A 20,863-nucleotide genomic window follows, 5' to 3' on the forward strand; every position below is an offset into this window, starting at 1 on the left:
TCTAAATGTAAGAAGATGCAGAGGCCTGGACCTAAACATGAGATAATGAAAGACCAACCGACAAGATGGAAGAGGAAGAGTAGAAAAGCATCACTCACAGTGTTTGATCAATATAAAGTTGAAGAAAGTGACTAAAAGCAGCTTTAGAGACTTCCTTAGGCCAATTTATAAATTGTATGTGTGTGTGTATACTAAATTTCTTTAAGTTGTAAAACAAGTTTTACAAGATTTCTGTTATAAAGGAGTGGATGTTAATAAACACAATATTAAGAAATACTAGTAAGAGGAAACTGTAAAAAAAATGTAAACTTTAGACACACAGAGATTGACGCAGTCTACCAACTCTAGCTAGGGACATGAAATATGCAAGCCAGGACCCAGTCACTTTGACCTTTTGGCTGAGGAAAGTGAGGTCAAGATCAAAGAGACATTTAAGTGTTGGTTTTTGAAAAAATATTTCCAGAGGTGAACATTTGAAAATACACAAGATAATAGCCAACACTTTCCCTCCCAGTGGTACACCAGATCACATTACATTGTTGAGATGCTTTACAAATTAGTCAGTTGTGTCACATCTTTACACACTGCAACCAGTTTTGATACCCAATGGCTGGGATTGAGGGAGCATGAAAAAGGCAGCTCTAGACCTCTGACACCAGAGAGGAGTTTGCATCTGACAGGCTGAGCAGAGGACAGTCAGAAATGATAAAAGGAGAATGGGCTCTTTAGAAACATTTTCCTTTACTACAACTAATCCAAGACATACCTACCTCGCTATACTCTTGCTACACAAAGACTAGCTACACTAGCACACAATTTCTTTGGTTTAAATCATCTCAATCTTTGATTGTTTTGAGGTGAAGTCACGTGGTAAATCCCACAAGGAAAACCAACTTCTGACCTCTTTTGAAGAATTGTCTGGGCGAAGATAATACCGATCTTAGAGCATTCTGTTGAGGCAACTCCTAAAGTAGTACCACTCAAAATACTGGTTTCAGAGTAACAGCCGTGTTAGTCTGTATTCGCAAAAAGAAAAGGAGTACTTGTGGCACCTTAGAGACTAACCAATTTATTTGAGCATGAGCTTTCGTGAGCTACAGCTCACTTCATCAGATGCATACCGTGGAAACTGCAGCAGACTTTATATATACACAGAGAATATGAAACAATACCTCCTCCCACCCCACTGTCCTGCTGGTAATAGCTTATCTAAAGTAATCGTCAGGTTAGGCCATTTCCAGCACAAATCCAGGTTTTCTCACCCTCCACCCCCCACACAAATTCACTCTCAAAATACTGGCTGTAATGACGAGAGAGACAGAGAGAAACTGTCCTGTCATGATGCAGAAAAGAAGTAATCATTAAATATTTCTGTTCTGCATTTGGAAAGCAGCAAGATATATTCAGCCATACAGTGATAATGATTTTTTTTTATTCCATCAGTAAGCATGGAGAATGTTAAACAGCAGCTATTAAAGTTTTTTAAAACCTGGAGGACCAGATAACTTTCATGCAGGAGCATTAAAAGAATTGACCCAGGAACTCTCTGAATAATTGATGTCTGTTTTCAATCTTGTAATACAAGGACAAGAGAACAAGAAAAAAAAAGTGCTAATGATGTGCCAGTATTTAAAAAGGGTAAACAGGATGACAGATCTTGTTTTTTGATTATGAGACTGCAAGTTTGGTTTATAAAGATAACTGTGTTGACATAATATTCTTCCATAAGTCATTTGACTTAGTCCCACATGACATTCCAATTAAAACATTAGCACCATATTAAAAACCCAATGTAGACCATATTAAATGGATTCAAAACTGGCTGATGAGATTTCAAGAAGTAATCCTTAGTAGAGGAATCATCACCCAGCAGAGGTGAGTCTCGTGGGGATCAGTTTTTGGCTCCAGGCTACTCAAACTTTATTAATGAAGAAAGAATTACCGGTAAAATTTTCAGACAAACTGTGGCGTGATAAACAATGGGATCAGTTACAAAAACTGACCTGGATCACTTGGTAAGGTGGGCTCATTTGAACATCAGTTTTAATGAAGCTAAATGCTAAGTCATACACACCTAGGAAAAAAGTACGTAGGTCACACTTGCAAAATGGGGGACTGTATCCTAAAAAGCAATGACACTGAAAAAGACGTAGTGGTCATTGTGGATAATCAACTGAACATGAGCTCCCAGTGTGGTACTGTAGAGGGTGAACGTGATCCTTGTATGTATAAGCATCTAGTTAGGAGAAAGAAGGTGGAATTATTATACAGCATTATGTATATAGCATTAATGAGACCATTAGTGGACTAGGGTGTCTCGTTCTGGTGTTCACGTTTCAAAAAGGATGCTGAAAAAATGGAAAGGGTTCTGAAAAGAGCTACAAGAATATCTGCAATATGGATAATGTTGCCTTATAGTGAAAGACTTAAACTCAATTTAACTTATACAAAAGAAGGTTGAAAGGTGACAATCATAAGTACCTACAAGAACCTACATGGGGAAGAGTTCTTTAATCTACCACAAAAAGGCACTGGAAGCTGAAGCTGGACAAATTCAGACTAGAAATCAGGCACATAGTTTTGACACTGAAGGTACTTAATCACTGGAACAAATGACCTAGGGACATATGGATAAATTCTCCATCTCTGGAAGTCTTTAAACCAAGATGGGATATTCTTCTAAAAGAAATGTTATAGCTCAGAGAGAACTTACTGGGTGAGGTTCTATGGCCTGTATTATGCAAGTGATCAGACTAGATCAGTGGTTTTCAAACTTTTTTTCTGACAACCCAGTTGAAGAAAATTGTTGATGCCCGTGACCCAATGAAGCTGGGGCAGGGGGTTGGGGTGTGGGAGGGAGTCAGGGTTCTGGGTGCAGGCTCTGGGGTGGGGTTGGGGAATGAGGGATTTGGGGCACAGGAGGGTGCTCTCGGTTTGGGTAGGGCTCAGGGCTGGGGCAGGGGTGCAGGCTTACCTCGGGTGGCTCCCAGTCAGCGGTGCAGCAGGGATGCTAAGGCAGGCTTCCTGCTTGTCCTGGGACCATGGACACCACTGCACCCTGGAAGTGGCCAGCAGTAGATCTGGCTCCTAGGCAGAGGCAAGCAAGCAGCTCCCGCCCACAAGCATCCCCCTCTCCAGCTCCCATTGGCCGATTCCCAGCTAATGGGAGTGTGGAGCCAGTGCTCAGGAGGGGGTCAGTGCACAGATCTTTGTGGCCGCCCCCACCTAGGAGCTGGACCTGCTGCTGGCTGCTTCCAGGGCGCAGTGCAATGTCAGAACAGGTAGGGACTAGCCTGCCTTAGCCAGGCAGCACCGCTGACGGGACTTTTAACGGCCCCGTCAGTGGTGCTGACCAGAGCCACTGCGACCCAGTGCCTTACATTTCACGACCCAGTACTGAGTTTGAAAACCACTGGACTAGATGATCAGAGTGGTCCCTTCAAGCCCTAAAAAGTATGAAAGCCAGTGGACCAAAAGCTGGTAGACCAAGAGAAATAGGGGACTGAAGTTAGAGTTTACGTTACCCAAATTCGTTGTCATACAGGTGACAAGCATAGATTTTCACTTCACTAATACCAGCAGTGGAGGTGCTGGTGAGTATAGCAACTATGCTAAACCAGGGGAACGTGTGGTGTGATGAGTATGTGAGAAAGAGGCAAAAGTGATCCTTGCATCACATTACAGCTCGTACAAACTCAAAGATGCTAACAAATGTCAAAAGAAATAAGTTCCAGCTCTCTGTTCAAAAAGAAAGGAAATTTGAACCTACAGGGATAGGGGCTTACTGAGAACATTGTCTACTGGTAAGGATCCTCAGGACCTAATCTACTTCAGTTTTAATATAGCTGTACCTCATCAGTATGAATACTGTCATATTTTCAAAAATATTTCTCCACAAAAATACAAAAAGCTATAGGTGAAAAATAGGGCAACTGCGTAAAAATAACAGATCCCTAGAAAACCTAGGAAAGGCCCAGCCTATTAATTACAACTGACATTCTAATCAAAATAATTGTGACTGAAGACCCTCTTAAGGCCAACTGCAAGAAGGTGAAGGGGGTTACAGAAATCTCATGCATCTGCTGTGTACATTCCAGTTCACCACACAACATTATGTGAGGCCTCAAATGAAAGTCAGTGTCACACTGGTCACTGATATTATGAAACAGTATGTACATGTACTACTAAAAGAGTTATGTATCTGTACCAGAAATTTTATGTTCTTAAGCATGTAAAACAAAAGCAGGACACCAAAAGGTGACACGCTTTAGACTGATAATCAAAAAGGCTGACACAGGAGGTACTGTTGTCATCATGAATAGGTCAGAATATGAACAAGAGGCTGCTAGGCAACTCTCTGACACACATTCTACAGGCCATTACCATATGATCCCACTGAGGGTTACCAAAAGAAACTGTACCATCTGCTCAAGAAACTCCCTGAAGCCGCACAGGAACAAATCTACACAGACACACCCCTAGAACCTCGACCAGGGGTATTCTATCTGCTACCCAAGATCCATAAACCTGGGAGTCCTGGACGCCTCATCATCTCAGGCATTGGCACCCTGACAGCAGGACTGCCTGGCTATGTGGACTCTCTCCTCAGGCCCTACGCTACTAGCACTCCCAGCTATCTTTGAGACACCACCGACTTCCTGAGGAAACTACACTCCATTGATGATCTTCCAGAAAACACCATCCTTGCCACTATGGATGTAGAAGTTCTCTACACCAACAATCCACACAAAGATGGACTACAAGCCACCAGAACAGTATCCCCGATAACGTCACGGCAAATCTGGTGGCTGAACTTTGTGGGTGAGGACAAAGTCACAACTATTTCAGACTTGGGGACAATTTATACTTTCAAGTCAGCGGGACTAATATGGGTACCCACATACCCACAGAATGCCAACATATTTATGGCTGACTTAGAACAACGCTTCCTCAGCTCTCATCCCCTAGTATCCCGCTCTTCTTGCAGTATATTGATGACATCTTCATCATCTGGACCCATGAGAAGGAGGCCCTTGAGGAATTCCACCAGGATTTCAACAATTTCCATCCCACCATCAACCTCAGCCCGGACCAGTCCACACAAGAGATCCACTTCCTGGACACTACATTGCAAATAAGCGATGGTCACATAAACACCACCCTATACCAAAAACCTACATGTCTCCAGCTTTCATCCAGACCACATCACACGATCTACTGTCTACAGCCAAGCTCTAAGATACAACCACATTTGCTCCAATCCCTCAGACAGAGACACACCTATAGGATCTCTATCAAGCATTCTTAAAACTACAATACCCACCTGGAAAAGTGAAGAAACAGACTGACAGAGCCAGAAGGATACTCAGAAGTCACCTACTACAGGACAGGCTCAACAAGGAACATCAATAGCCATCATGTACAGCCGCCAACTAAAACCTCTCCAGCGCATCATCAAGGATCTACAACCTATCGCGAAAGACAATCCCTCACGCTCACAGACCTTGGGAGATACGCCAGTCCGCACTTACAGACAGCCCCCCAATGTGAAGCAAATACTCACCAGCAACTACACACCACACTACAAAAAATACTAACCCAGGAACCAACCCCTGCAACAAACCCCGTTGCCAACTCTGTTCGGATATCTATTCAAGGGTCACCATCACAGGACGTTACCACATGAGCCCCACCATCAGGGGCTCATTCACCTGCACATCTACCGATGTTATATATGCCATCATGTGCCAGCAATGCCCCTCTGCCATGTACATTGACCAAACTGGACAGTCTCTATGCAAAAGAATAAATGGACACAAATCAGACATCAAGAATTGTAACATTCAAAAACCAGTAGGAGAGCAGTTCAGTCTCCCTGGACACTCAATAAAAGACTTAGAAGTGGCAATTCTTCAACAAAAAACTTCAAAAACAGACTTCAATGAGAAACTGCAGAACTGGAATTAATTTGCAAACTGGACACCACCAAATTAGGCCTGAATAAAGACTGGGAGTGGCTGGGTCACGACAAAAAGTAATTTCCCTCTATTGATACTCACATCTTCTTGTCAACTGTTGGGAATGGGCATGTCCACCTTGATTGAATTGGCCTTATTAGCACTGACCCCACTTGGTAAGGAACTCCCATCTTTTCATGTGCTGTTATATATATTACTGCTTACTGTATTTTTCATTCCATGCATCTAATTAAGTGGGTTTTAGCCCACGAAAGCTTATGCACAAATAAATTTGTTAGTCTCTAAGATGCCACAAGGACTCCTCATTTTTTTCCAGGCAGGGATTAAGAATTGGATCTGTCAGGATGTAAATTAACCATTTTAAGCTTACAATAGTTTTCCATTTACAAACAAAGTCAAATGTTTATGAAGTCAACAAGAAATGAACACAGGAAAAAAAATAACCTGAGGGAGGGGAAAGTGGTTAGCCTGTCTAGGAGTAAAGACAATGAACTCGGGGGACGGGGGTATTTCCAGAAAGACAACACCTGGGCATCCTGCACCTAGGAAATAAATGGACTACGTATTTGCATTCACGAAAGCAGGGTCTCAGCCAATCTTGGTTGAAAACGCTGTAGAGGACTTTGGGTGACAAACTTCTTTAGACAGGAGGTTAGCCTATTAAGTTTAGTCTCTAGAAAGCATTTTATGATTTTGCTTTATACATAACCATTTGTTCCCAATATCCTTACTCGCCATCTCCTGAATCTCTAGTATTTGATAGTACAGTAGATTCGGCTTAATATCAATCCTGATATTAGCAGCTTCCGGTTACTGGCAACATATTGCTGGGAATCCCATTAACATCAGTCTTAATGGCATTCAGATACTAGCAATGGCACACCACTAATTAGAAACATTTTTGGAAGGAAGACACCACCTGGAGGCAGGTTTACAAGGCTGCAGCCAGGGAAGAAAGTGCTGGGGTATGTCTTCTCTGGCTGCAGCCCCGCAAACTTGCCTGCAGTCTCAGCCTACCTCAGACCTTCCTTCTGGGGTTGCAATCTGGCAAACCCTCCTGCACACAGGGACCACACAAGTAGTAAGGGGCTGTGGGCAGAGCAGTAACAGGGAGAGCGGCTGCAGCCCAGATGCTGGAGCTGCATAGTACCTCTCCCTGTGCCCTCCAGGTTGTGCCCCGCTGGGGGACTGCATGCAGAGAAGGAAGTTCTGAGCCCTGATGCCTGGAGAGCACATAGAGAGGAACAGGCATGCAACTTCGTGAGCCCCACACCTCCCAGAAAGCACCAGAATCTGGGCTGCAGCCCCACCATCCTCCCTAACTTCTGCTCTTCCCACAGGTAGGTTGCAGGGCTGCACCCAGGGAAGGCACCTCCCAGTGCTTGCTTCCCCAGCTGCAGTCTCACAAACCTGCCTTCTGCTTATTAGAAACTGCTGAATAATAGAAATTTTTTGATGGCAACCAAGGGGTTACTAATAAGTGGAATCTACTGTAACATATTTATAGTGAAAACAGAACATCTCAGTGCTGTGGTGTTAAGCAAAGTGCTGCTCCTCAGTTGAATCTCACAAGCTGTTACGTACTGTTCCTGTGGGAACAGCAGACCTGGTAACTCTGGCCCACCTGGCTAGACATTGCAGAGAACACTCTGAGGACTTGGGGGTTGGTATGTGCCTATCATATTTAATAATTTTATTAAGATAATGTTGAAGTAAAAAGAAAACGGTACAGAGTTTAAGCATAGAAGTTTCTGGTTATTAGGGAATAAAGTACAGATTATCAAAGGGTGCGAAATTCGGTTTAGGAATGGGTGGCGTAAGGAATACATAACCTGCAATCTCCCTGATTCGGGGTAAAAGTTTAATGGGTCAAAGTACACACATTGAGATATGGGGGTATATCTACACACAGAGAGCAAAGCCTGCAAGGACCTGGAAGGCAGTGCTCGTGTCACCAGAGGCTGGTGGGTTCTGGGAGCTGTTCCACAGCAGGCACAGACAAGGCTGCTTCACCCTAAGGGCAGGTGTGATAAGGGGTTACACAACCCTGAGTACCCCAGCAAGTATCATAACAATAAACTGCAAAACTGTTCAATGTGTCAGAATTACTTGAGATGTTCTCAGTAATGAGGATAAAAATATTTTGACAAAAAATATACCTCAATCTCTGGGTGTACTCTCCTTAAAATGATAATTAATGCAAAATTACAAAAGCAAATACTGATCTTTTGTAAATCTCTGACTGGTAACTGACTACTGATATTTTCTGGACTCAATGGTTAGAGAAGAATTTTATCACCAGTACTGCCTAGGTTACAGAGTCATTTACTCAGTCAAATAAAAGCCTAGATTAAGCACAGAAATGCCTCCAAAAACACTTTCCCAAGACTGTTGTCTACATATTTGTAATTAGAAATTAATATTGTAGCAGTCAATGATAACCCTGCTATAATAAAAAGTCTTTCAGTATTTCCATTATAAATCTTTTTTCTGGAGGTGTTTAATAAATGAATAAAAACTAAAGTGATTTTAATGGTTGAGTCAGAGATGGGAGCTACTTTATGATCCAAATCTGATAGTCCAGAAACAACAACAAAAAGAACATGGTAAGCATTCAATTCTCTTTCAATTCAGACATAATAGATGGCTGAATTACCAGCATATGCACATTTCTGGAAAAATCAAACCCCCATAGCACCAACTATAACAGAATTCAGTGAGAACACGGGTGCTTGGTATGTAGGTAGGGAGGCAACCTAGTGACAGAGGATGTGGAAAAAGCTAATGTACTCAATGCTTTTTTTGCCTCTGTTTTCACTGACAAGGTCAGCTCCCAGACTGCTACGCTGGGCATCACAAAATGGGGAAGTGATGGCCAGCCCTCTGTGGAGATAGAGGTGGTTAGGGACTATTTAGAAAAGCTGGACATGCACAAGTCCATGGGGCCGGACGAGTTGCATCCGAGAGTGCTGAAGGAATTGGCGGCTGTGATTGCAGAGCCATTGGCCATTATCTTTGAAAACTCGTGGCGAACCGGGGAAGTCCCGGATGACTGGAAAAAGGCTAATGTAGTGCCAATCTTTAAAAAAGGGAAGAAGGAGGATCCTGGGAACTACAGGCCAGTCAGCCTCACCTCAGTCCCTGGAAAAATCATGGAGCAGGTCCTCAAAGAATCAATCTTGAAGTACTTGCATGAGAGGAAAGTGATCAGGAACAGCCAGCATGGATTCACCAAGGGAAGGTCATGCCTGACTAATCTAATCGCCCTTTATCATGAGATTACTGGTTCTGTGGATGAAGGGAAAGCAGTGGATGTATTGTTTCTTGACTTTAGCAAAGCTTTTGACACGGTCTCCCACAGTATTCTTGTCAGCAAGTTAAGGAAGTATGGGCTGGATGAATGCACTATAAGGTGGGTAGAAAGCTGGCTAGATTGTCGGGCTCAACGGGTAGCGATCAATGGCTCCATGTCTAGTTGGCAGCCGGTGTCAAGTGGAGTGCCCCAGGGGTCGGTCCTGGGGCCGGTTTTGTTCAATATCTTCATAAATGATCTGGAGGATGGTGTGGATTGCACTCTCAGCAAATTTGCGGACGATACTAAACTGGGAGGAGTAGTAGATACGCTGGAGGGGAGGGATAGGATACAGAAGGACCTAGACAAATTGGAGGATTGGGCCAAAAGAAATCTGATGAGGTTCAATAAGGATAAGTGCAGGGTCCTGCACTTAGGACGGAAGAATCCAATGCACCGCTACAGACTAGGGACCGAATGGCTAGGCAGCAGTTCTGCGGAAAAGGACCTAGGGGTGACAGTGGACGAGAAGCTGGATATGAGTCAGCAGTGTGCCCTTGTTGCCAAGAAGGCCAATGGCATTTTGGGATGTTTAAGTAGGGGCATAGCGAGCAGATCGAGGGACGTGATCGTCCCCCTCTATTCGACATTGGTGAGGCCTCATCTGGAGTACTGTGTCCAGTTTTGGGCCCCACACTACAAGAAGGATGTGGATAAATTGGAGAGAGTCCAGCGAAGGGCAACAAAAATGATTAGGGGTCTAGAACACATGACTTATGAGGAGAGGCTGAGGGAGCTGGGATTGTTTAGCCTGCAGAAGAGAAGAATGAGGGGGGATTTGATAGCTGCTTTCAACTACCTGAAAGGGGGTTCCAAAGAGGATGGCTCTAGACTGTTCTCAATGGTAGCAGATGACAGAATGAGGAGTAATGGTCTCAAGTTGCAGTGGGGGAGGTTTAGATTGGATATTAGGAAAAACTTTTTCACTAAGAGGGTGGTGAAACACTGGAATGCGTTGCCTAGGGAGGTGGTGGAATCTCCTTCCTTGGAAGTTTTTAAGGTCAGGCTTGACAAAGCCCTGGCTGGGATGATTTAACTGGGAATTGGTCCTGCTTCGAGCAGGGGGTTGGACTAGATGACCTTCAAGGGTCCCTTCCAACCCTGATATTCTATGATTCTATTCTATGATTCTATGATTGATTCTATGTCTGAAAGTCAGGTCATAACACAATATTTCTCATGTTCTTCTACACACTGTATGTGATACCTGTTAGAAAATACTGAGCTTTCACCTAGTACATCATATTCAGTGTCAATTACACTACATTTACAGTTTGGAAACAAAAATATTGCAAAGTGCACTGCTTTGCTTTATAGTTAAAAATGTCACTTCTATTACTATAGAAAATGATCCATGTCGTCATGGCTCCAAAATATGCATTTTGTCAATATTTAGTATTAATGTTTCCATCTATGCAGAACGTTTAAAGAACGTAATAGTATAATGCACCTCAAAACTTCCTAGAGGTACATCAAACTGTAATGGAGGAATCTGCACGGCAAGTAGCAGGTCTGATTAATTTAACTGTTTTTTTCTTTACCAGTAAATTATAATAATGCTTCTGAATAAAGCACACAGCCAAAAGAAATTGAGAAATAAAGCTAATTACCTCAGCTATTTCCATGTATAATAGGACTTTATATCTGTATCAGTTCATCACCCACATATCAGACATCTGCAGCACAGATGCCTATAATGGGGCAAGACAAAATGTCAACCTTAAACCAAACATGGAAATTCATTTAAGACAAGAGCCTTCATGAAGAGTGAGCTAAAGGAGAGGGGATGACCAGAGAAGTCAAATGGAGAAAGAACAGGGTTTCACAGGCCCCGACAAACCATGTAATCCAGGAGTAATCGATAGCTGAACCGCAGGACAAATCTGGACTGCCAGACACTTATGAACAGACTGCAAATATCTTTACTTACTTATCATTGTTATTTTTGTATTATTTTCTCTGGAGTCTGGACCTTGACTACATTTTGACAAAGAAATTTGGACCTTGTCAAAAATTAATTGATTACCCCTGCTGTTATCTTATAGCATTGTGTTGTTTTGAATGGTCCACTTTAGGGGGGGAAGGTGGGGAATAAAAAGAAAAAGGTGAGTTATATGTTGGGAGCAGGAGGAAAAGAGTAAAAAAACCAAACCACCTTTCCTTTCATTAGGATTACTTTAAAAGATAAACTTGAACCACCTCCCTAACATGCAAAGGCATTATAGTATCTTGTTATAGTCTGTAAAAAAAAAAAAATTAGTGTTGCAGTTGCTGTGGGAAGCAACATTCTCATTTCACATCTTAACACAAGATAAGCCAGTGGTTCTCAAATTTTTGTATTGGTGACCTGCTTCACATAGCAAGCCTCTGAGTGCAACCCCCCTTATAAATTAAAAACACTTTAAAATATATTTAATACCATTTTAAATGCTGGAGGCAAAGCAGGGTTTGGAATACAGGCTGACAGCTCGCGACCCCCCGCCCCCCATTTAAGAACGTTGTGACACCCTGAGGGGTCCCGACCCCCAGTTTGAGAACCCCCGAGATAAGCAATCCAGTCATTCAGAAAAATACTTCACAAGAGATCAGTATATAATACGTGAACATATTCCTTAAAAAATTTAAGATACCTTGGAAGGAATGCAAACATCACAAGCTGCTTAGGTTAATATAGGTATTCTTTTCAGAAAGAAGAGACTACGACATATTACCAGACACAGATAAGAACAGTCCTTGCCCCCAAAGAACTAACTAGCTGGCTAAACCAACTAGCTTAACTAAATTGATAAAAGCTACTTTTAAACCAAGAGTGTCTCCATACAGGGGTCTGCATAAATTTAAAAACATTTAAAGATAACTTTAGTTAAAGGGGTGCAAGTTTGTGTGTAGACAAGGCTTCACATGAATAAGCGTTTGCAGGACTGGACCATGATACACAGAGGATAAAACCCACTTGGAAGAAAAATAAGCTAAAGTTAACACTATCTCAAATTTCCTCCACCACCAGTCTTTTCTATTAAGTAACACTGAGACAGAGATGGCATTTGACTGCATGTTCACACGTATACGTTGTGGAAGTCTTTCCAAGGAATATGAGTGAGACGGGTGTTGGCCTGGCAAGTGTTTCCAAAGTATAAGGGACTGAGGTGGGAGAGGGAGAAGGAAACAACAAAAGCACTGAAGGTGGCACCATTAGTGGAGTGAAGGAAGACACAATGAGATCCAAGATGTAGGCCAGGATGAAGTTGTGTTGAGCCATGAAGGCAACAAGGAGAGTTTGATTTAAGATTTTATACTGTTTCCTAAAACGCACCTCCTTATTTTTCCTAGCTTTTTAGAAGTATTTTTCCTCAATTTATCAGAATGACTAACTCATGGCAATAACTTTACTTTTAAGCTTTTTAATTTTGCTTCTTTGCAGAGTTATCAAGCAAAGACAGGTAACTCCCCTCTCGTATCACATTGTATAAAGAGATCCTGCTTCTTAGGCACACTCCTAAGGTAACTGACAAATATTATTTATGTCAGTACACAAAAGACACTCCACAGGATTAATGTTAGACAGGTTTGTACAAAGTATTTAAGCAAAATCCTGATTAAAATCTTACCACTGGACTATCAGTTACATACAAGCGAGCCATAGTTGCATCTAATCTCAATATCTGACTCCAGATCATAAGAGGACATTGGTTGGCACTAAATTTTCAGATCCACTAATTGAGGGACACGTCTCAAAGTACGTAACTCTGACAAAGTGACATTTAATAGCAAGCCTCTACATGTTGAAACTGAGGCATCCATACTAACAGTAGAAGTTTAACACAGATCTGTCAATTAGTTCTGAAAGTAGCAGAATTATTAGCTCTTGAAAAAACCAAAGATGAAAAGCTAGGGAAAGATTTTCTATACACATTAACTAGTTAAAAGTTTAACGATGACAAATATATTTCCGTTGGGATGATCGTCTTGAGTCTTTGGTGTTAAGAAGTTGGGAGACAAATGTACTCCTTTTACCATACTTAAGAGTAACAGCTGCAAATTAGCATACTGAAATAATGCTATCTCAAATAGGATATAGTAGAAAGAGGGAGATCAAAGGTGAACAACGGGAATGATCAGGGGCATGGAAAAATTCTCACATGAGGAGAGACTGAAAAGATGTACTCTGTTGATTTTAAAGACACAAACAACAGGAAACATGATGTGAGTTTACAAAAACTACAAATGGTAAAAGTACATCAGGAGCTTCTGTTCATCTCAGTACAAGAAAAAGGGGACATTCATTGAAATTGAGAGGTGGCAAATTCTAACAGTAAAATTTTTCATACAATACATAATTAGACTGTTGCACTCAGTGCCCCAAGATAGAGGCCAAAGAGCTAAAAGGATTCAAAAGAGGATCAGACATTTATATAGAGAAGATTATTCAGTTATAATAGTAAATATATATTTTTAAAAAGCTCTGGAAGTTATTTGAACCCTCAAGCTTCAGAGCATAAACTAATCTCTAACTTTGAGGGATTTGAAATAAAATTTCCCTGAAGGCAGGTTATCCCACAATTACCTACTGCAGGTCTCTCCCTCTCTCTGTAGCAGCTGGTACTGGCCACTGCTGGAGAAAGGATACTAACTACATAGGCCACTGGTCTGATCCAGTATGGCTATTACAGGAATGATTTAAATGTAAGAAAAGGACAGAGGCTAAACCCTCCTTCCCACAAAAAATCTGTAAACCATTCAGTTTTACTTAGTTATTGAATTACACGCTTTTAAAATATAAAGAGTCCTTCAGTGTTTGGTGTGGACTTCCGTACTATTCAATGAACAACTTAAACGGTTTCCGATTTAACTCAATGTTTTAATGCTGCAAGAGAGCTTTGTGCTCTAGTCATGAGAACAAAGAACTGCAAGCACAGAGGATCCTGAATCCCGGTCCCAGATGAGCTGCTGACATTATTTGACTTCCTGGTGTAAGTCTAGCTAGGAGAAAAAATGGGTAAAAAGCACCACTGCACTAAAAATTAGAAGCTGCAGCTAATATTTCAGATACAAGTTACAAAATAAGTTTTCTTTAAGCCTGCTTTGCTATTTTGCTTTCCTTTCTTTTTTCAAAAGATTAAAATAAAAAGTAAAGAGATTGTGTACTGGTTTATCTGTGAAGCGTGTTGTGGTGATCTCAGTCCAGTTCCCAGCAGTCATTAGCACTCAAAACCACCATTACAATCTGTATACTTTTGGGTAGATTATCATAGAATATCAGGGTTGGAAGTGACCTCAGGAGGTCATCTAGTCCAACCCCCTGCTCAAAGCAGGACCAATCCCCAATTGTTTTTGCCGCAGATCCCAAATGGCCCCCTCAAGGATTGAACTTACAACCCTGGGTTTAGCAGGCCAATGCCCAAACCACTGAGCTATCCCTCCCACATAGTGTAGGCCAGGTCTACACTACAAATTTATATTGGTATAACTATGTCTCTATGGCACTCAGCGGTGAGAAAAATCCACACCACTGAGCTATGCAGTTATACCAACCTAACCCCAGTATAGACAGTGCTGTGTCGATGGGAGGGCTTCCCCCATTGACATAGTTACCGCCTCTTGCAAAGGTGGATTAGCGATGCCAACAGAAGCAGCTCTCCTGTCAGCAGAGCAGTGTCTTCACTGAAACGCTACAGCTTTTTAAGTGTGCACCTGCCCATAGTCGTATACAGGACAAAGACTGAATGGGCATGAAAATTCAATTATTCTCTCATCCGCAAAGACAGTCCTGTCAGGTCACAGCATATGTATATTGGTAGATTAACATGGGAAATATTGTGCAATTGTGTAGCAATTTCCATCAAAGCATTTAGCAGCACATTGAGAATTAAGCCTCACACATTCCTGAGAGTACCTGGGCAGTAAAAAGAAGAAGAGCGATTAGGTGACTCACCCAGTATCACAGAGTTGGGGTTAGAGCCAGATCTGAATACAGATTTCCTATATTCAGGTTGTGTGATCTAACCACAAGACTAAGCTTACTGATTACTTTTCTGCATCTGTTCTGAAGAGAGTGTATACCAGTCTCAAAAGCCATTTGGCAACCTTCACAAATACATCTACACAAACATGTTTAGAAGTATGAAAGCCTCAGTTCTAGTTATATTTTTGTAAGTTTTAAACAAGAGTTTGCCACAATAAATCCTTAACTAATGCCAATAGCAAGTATGATGTATTTTTAAAGGTTTTCTTGTTTTCTCCACTGGTATGAACCTGGTACAAACCTGGTACTGTATCACATATGCAGCAGTTTCTTCTTATCTCAAATGAAGGCTAACTTTGGCCTCAAGGCTCTGACAGTCCCGTTGAAATTAATTCAAAGAAATGAACTAAGAGACCGCTTATTCTACAATTGCATCAGAATACGTAATATGTCTACACACAAAATTTCAAGCTGTCTCCTAAACAGGCTCAAAACCTGAGGAAACAGCCCAGCAGCATGTCTATGCATGTATTCTAAGATGGCTTATAAAAATAATTCAAGTCTTTCATATATGCATCTCTGTAAATCAACCAATGCCAGGTATACACGATTACAACACAACCATCTATGACTCAGCAGGGGAATCTGGACATACAAGGAGACTCATTTACATTAATAAGTACAACCATAAAAAATTAAGCCAGAGTAACTAAGAAAAAGTAGTTTGAGATTTCCAAACTTTAAAACTGTGTTTCTAGTCTGACCGAATATATAAAATTGGGAGGAAAATGTCAACCTACTCTAAACGCTGCTCAGCATCCTGAAGCAGATTAACATAACTTAGTGAGACTGTGTCAAAGTATAAAGAGACAAGGTGGGTGAGGTAATATTTTTATTGGCCCAACTTCTGCTGGTGAGAGAGACAAGCTTTCGAGCCACAAAGAGCTCTTCTTCAGTCTCTCACCCTAACAGAAATTGGCCAAATAAAAGATATTACCTCACTTACCTTGTCTCTCTAATATCCTGGGACCAACATGACTACAACACCACTGCATACATCAAATAATAAAGAATTTGGTGTCAGTTCTTTGGAAAGCATCAGGAATAGAAACAAACATTGACTGCAAACTTGAACAGGACTTTCTAAATGTCCTCCTTTCCCACATGAAGACCCCAGGCAAGTCAACATTTGAACTGAATTACCAATTACTGCCTAACACACCAACTTTTCAAGTCATAGATAATAAAAACCTGATTCACTAGGCCAGTGATTAGTATGTGTATGTGCAGGAAACAGTCACTAAGTGCTGTATGTATACAGAGTGTGGTGTCGAAGTACAGCAGAACAGCAGAGTTACAAACACTTTGGGAATGGAGGCTGTTCATAACTCTGAAACGTTCATAACTCTGAACAAAGCATTATTCTTGTTCTTTCAAAGTTTACAACTGAACATCGACTTGATACAGCTTGAAACTTTACTGTGTAGAAGAAAAATTCTGCTTTTCAACCATCTCAATTTAAATAAAAACAAACACAGAAACAGTTTCCTTTTCTTGTCAACTTTTTTTAAACTTTCCCTTTATTTTTTAGTAGTTTATATTTAACACAGTACTGTACTGTATTTGTTTTTGGGGTTTTTGTTTTGTTTTTTCATCTCTGCTGCTGCCTGATTGCATAGTTCTGGTTCTAAATGCGGTGTGTGGTTGACTGGTCATTTCATAACTCTGGTGTTTGCAACTCTGAGATTCTCCTATAGTAGGTTCAATGTATCAATTATAATTCTAGTTATAGGAAAATTATTCTCTGAAGGTACACACACCACAAGAGCATTCCTTTGAGTATATTACACTTTCAGATATTCTGCCAAGAGTAACCATTTCTACCTTTTAAAAGTTCAGACAATACAATCCACAGAGTTTATTTATATCTGGAAAAACGAGAGAACATAACCCCACCCCTCACTAAGAATAAAAGTTCCATCTACTAAGCCAGACAGTTACGCTTGCATTGAACTTCTAATTGGGAAATAAACATTTGTATTCTGGTTTCATAAACAAGAGCTTCAAAGCAGGAAACATAAGTCAGTGAATGTAAGTAAAAGGAATTTCCCTCTCCTTATGTAATACAAGTATAATACTTGTCCACAGAGAGTGGTGTTAATGTTTGTAAAGTGCTATGAGATGTACTCTTCTATACCACCTTTTAGTCAAATAAATCAAAGCTTAACATCTCTGTGTAAGGTAGATAAAGTTATTACCACTAACAAACCCATGTCCAAAATGGATGTAAGAGGAAACAGAAATACAAAGTGTTATTATTTACACACCAGAAGAGGTTGCATGTCAGTGGTGCTGTATATGCAGTTTGCCAAGCATTTCAGATGTATCACATTATGCTGTATTGGTTTGGCTACTAGGAAGAAAAAGAAACAAAGCTAAAAGATGCTGTGTTGAATTCTCTGGGCCAAATCCAGATGCGGTTTAAATGGGTGCAAATCCTACAAAGTTGATGTCTTATTACCTTCCTATTTATCTGTTAGGATGATATTTGCATTTCTGGGCATCTTTTGCTCAAGAATCTCAGATTGCCTGAAAAACACATGAAGTCTCACACCGGTGAGGTGGGAGTCATCACACCCTTCTGTGACAGAGGAAAAGTGAGAGGCATAAGCCAACAGCATGAAAACCCCATCCCACCAGCACTGGGAATGTTCCAGAGGGACAAGCACGCACATTATCCGCAAAGCGCTCCAAGTTCGTTTAAGACGAGCGAGCAATGAGATATTTATGAGAAAAACAGTTGGAGTGGGGGTCCTACAACCCACCACAGGGACGGAGCAAAGTCCTGTGGAGTGGAGAGGGGGCCAACCACTCACTGGCTTAAAGCGAGACCCTGAAGACAGCCATGGAGAAGGAAAACTATGCCAAGCCCCGTGGGCTGAAAGGGAACCCTACAACTCAGTACGAGGCAGAAGGAGAAGCTGCCTGAGGTGGGTGTAAGGGGAGCCCTGCAGCCCAGCACTAGGGTGGGAGCGCAGGGGAACCTGGAGGGAGAGAGTGAAGGGGGCCGCAGGCCAACACTGGGGCAGGTGAGCAGTGGTGGTGCTGGAGGGCTATAGTCCAGCCCCGCCCCAGCGCTGTAGAGACGGCGGTCTGGGGCAGGTGGGCTGGAGCTCAGCTCTTGGACAAGTACCGGGAGCCCTGTGGGAGAGAGGCCACTGCGATAGGAGCAACAGCCCAGCTCCCGGTGGAAGGGGCCGTGGCCCGGAGGTGGCCCGTGAGCCCAGATACTCACCACACTGCCCCCGGTGGCTCCTCACCTCCAACAGCAGCTGCTGCCCGCGGCCTCCATTCGCGACGCGGCCCAACCCGGCCCGCTCAGCGGCTTCTCCTGTCTCCCTTCCCCGGTCCCGCTAGTGCCGGAGCCGCCGCCGCCGCCATTTTGATCCCAAGCCCTAGACTTGGGGAGGGGAGCGCCAGGGAGCCTGCGCGGCGGCGGCGGCTCTGCGGCGCCTGGCTCACGTGGTTGGCCGTGGAGGGAGGGGAAGGCTAGCGCCCAGGTGGCTCCCCCTGCAGGCGGGCGGAGGCGCTGGCGGAGCCGCGGGCCGTGAGGAGGAACCGAGCAAGGCAGCGCCGCGGATGCTGGGGAGCCGCGGGGCGGGATGTGGGGGGGCAGCACCCCACAGGTCTCCCGCGGGCCACGCCCGCCCTCGGTGGGGATGTGCCCGCACCGAGAGCCCAGTCAGCACCGGGGCCACCAATGCGCGCGGGTCCCGCCGCCGTGGGTGTTCCCCTCCCTGCTCCTGGCGTGTGCCAGGTGCCAGCTCCGGGCCAAGTGGCGCGGCCCATAAACACAACAGGTCCAAGCACGTGAGCCCCCTTGAGCCTGACCAGCGCGCCTGAGGGGATGCCGATTGGCATCTGTTATTTTGCAATCTTCTGTTCGTTGCCTTCCCCGGCAGCGCCCCTCCCGCCGCCGCCGTGTGGAAATTGTGCTCGCTTTGCGTGCCCAATTGGGGCAAGTCACAGCATTGCCCCTCTTCTCGCCGTTTTCTGGCCCGTTTGAACACGCACGTGTAATTTACACCATGGTTCATAGTACTGGTGTCCTGAGACTACCGTGGGAGTGGTAGCTGCTTACAACAAGAATGAATTTAGCTCCTGTTTTGTTTAAACGTCCTGTGAGCTTGTTCACAGATTACAAGCAAAATTCTGATCACAGATTGCAATTTTATTGGAATTACCCCTGATTTATGCTGGTGTATTCTAGATCAGAATCTGGCCGCTCTAATCCTCCCCCTACTTCTTCTACTTGTCTAGCATTATTGTATTAGACAAGGTGGGTGAGGTCATATCTTTTATTGGACCAACTTTTATAGCAGCCAAAAGTATGCTAGCTATGCTTCGGAGGAGACACAGGTCAGAACAGGTCTAGATCAGTGGTTTTCAAACTTTTTTTCTGGTGACCCAGTTGAAGAAAATTGTTGATGCCCACGACCCAACGGAGCTGGGGATGAGGGGTTTGGGGTGTGGGAGCGGCTCAGGGCTGGGGCAGAGGTTTGGGGTGCGAGGGTGAGGGCTGCAGGGTGGGGCTGAGAATGAGGGGTTCTGGGTGTGGGAGGGGCTCTGGGCTGGGGCAGGGGGTTGGGGTGCGGGAGGGGGTCAGGGCTCTGGGCTGCAGGTGCAGACTCTGGGGTGAGACTGGGGATGAGGGGTTAAGGTTGCAGGAAGGGGCTCAGGGCTGGGGCAGGGTATTGGGGTGCGGGGTTGGGGCACGGGCTTACCTCAGGCGGCTCCCAGGCAGTGGCGCAGCTGGGGTGCTAAGGCAGGCTTCCTGCCTCTCCTGGCACCATGGACTGCGCTGTGCCCTGGAAGCAGCCAACAGCAGGTCCGGCTCCTAGGTGGAGGCACACAAGTGGCTCCAAGCAGCTCTTGTCCGCAAGCAATGTCCCCCACCCCGGAACTGGCCAATGGGAGTGCAGAGCTGGTGTTTGGGGCGGGGTCAGTGCGTGGAGCCCCCATGGTCCCCCTGCCTAGGAGCCAGACCTGCTGCTGGCCACTTCCGTGGAACAGCGTGGTGTCAGAACAGGTAGAGACTAGCCTGCCTTAGCCAGGCAGCACCGCCGACGGGACTTTTAATGGCCCCATCAGCTGTGCTGACCAGAGCCGCTGCGACCCAGTCCCTTACATTCTGCGACCCAGTACTGGGTTGCGACCCGCCGTTTGAAAACCACTTGTCTAGCTGATACAGTAATAAAAATGCCAGATGTCCTTTTTCTGCTGCATATCCTACCATTGCTAGCTTCGCTGCTACTGCAACAGTTATTTTCAAGAAAACTCTCTGTAAATAGATGTAGCCAGAAAGGATCAAATCATATTGAAATTAATATGGCCAAGAGATCAGTTTTCCCTGACTCCACAGAAGCCACACAAACATGCCTCAAAGAGTTATTATTGCGTGGGGCGGAGGGTAGAAGGTGAACCACTTAATCAAACCTGATTGCCTGTGGTCCACAGCAGAACCCAACACCATGTGTTACAAGGAACAAGCATCTTTCTGTGTTGGGAAAA

The 20,863-nt window shown here is 43.7% G+C and overlaps 1 protein-coding gene across 4 annotated transcripts in view; it reads right to left on the reverse strand.

The window, feature by feature from the left end:
- The window catches only part of BTBD7 (BTB domain containing 7), a 114,834-nt gene extending 96,103 nt beyond the window's left edge, over positions 1–18,731 (reverse strand). For all 4 annotated transcript variants that reach the window (XR_013346423.1, XM_077819309.1, XM_077819308.1 and 1 more), the window contains exon 1: positions 18,588–18,731. The gene's annotated coding sequence lies outside the window, so the exon portion shown is untranslated. The remainder of the gene's footprint in view (positions 1–18,587) is intronic.
- Positions 18,732–20,863: the final 2,132 nt, after the last annotated feature.

This window comes from Eretmochelys imbricata, chromosome 6 (genome assembly GCF_965152235.1).
Source record: "Eretmochelys imbricata isolate rEreImb1 chromosome 6, rEreImb1.hap1, whole genome shotgun sequence".
Classification (NCBI taxonomy): Eukaryota; Metazoa; Chordata; order Testudines; family Cheloniidae; genus Eretmochelys; species Eretmochelys imbricata.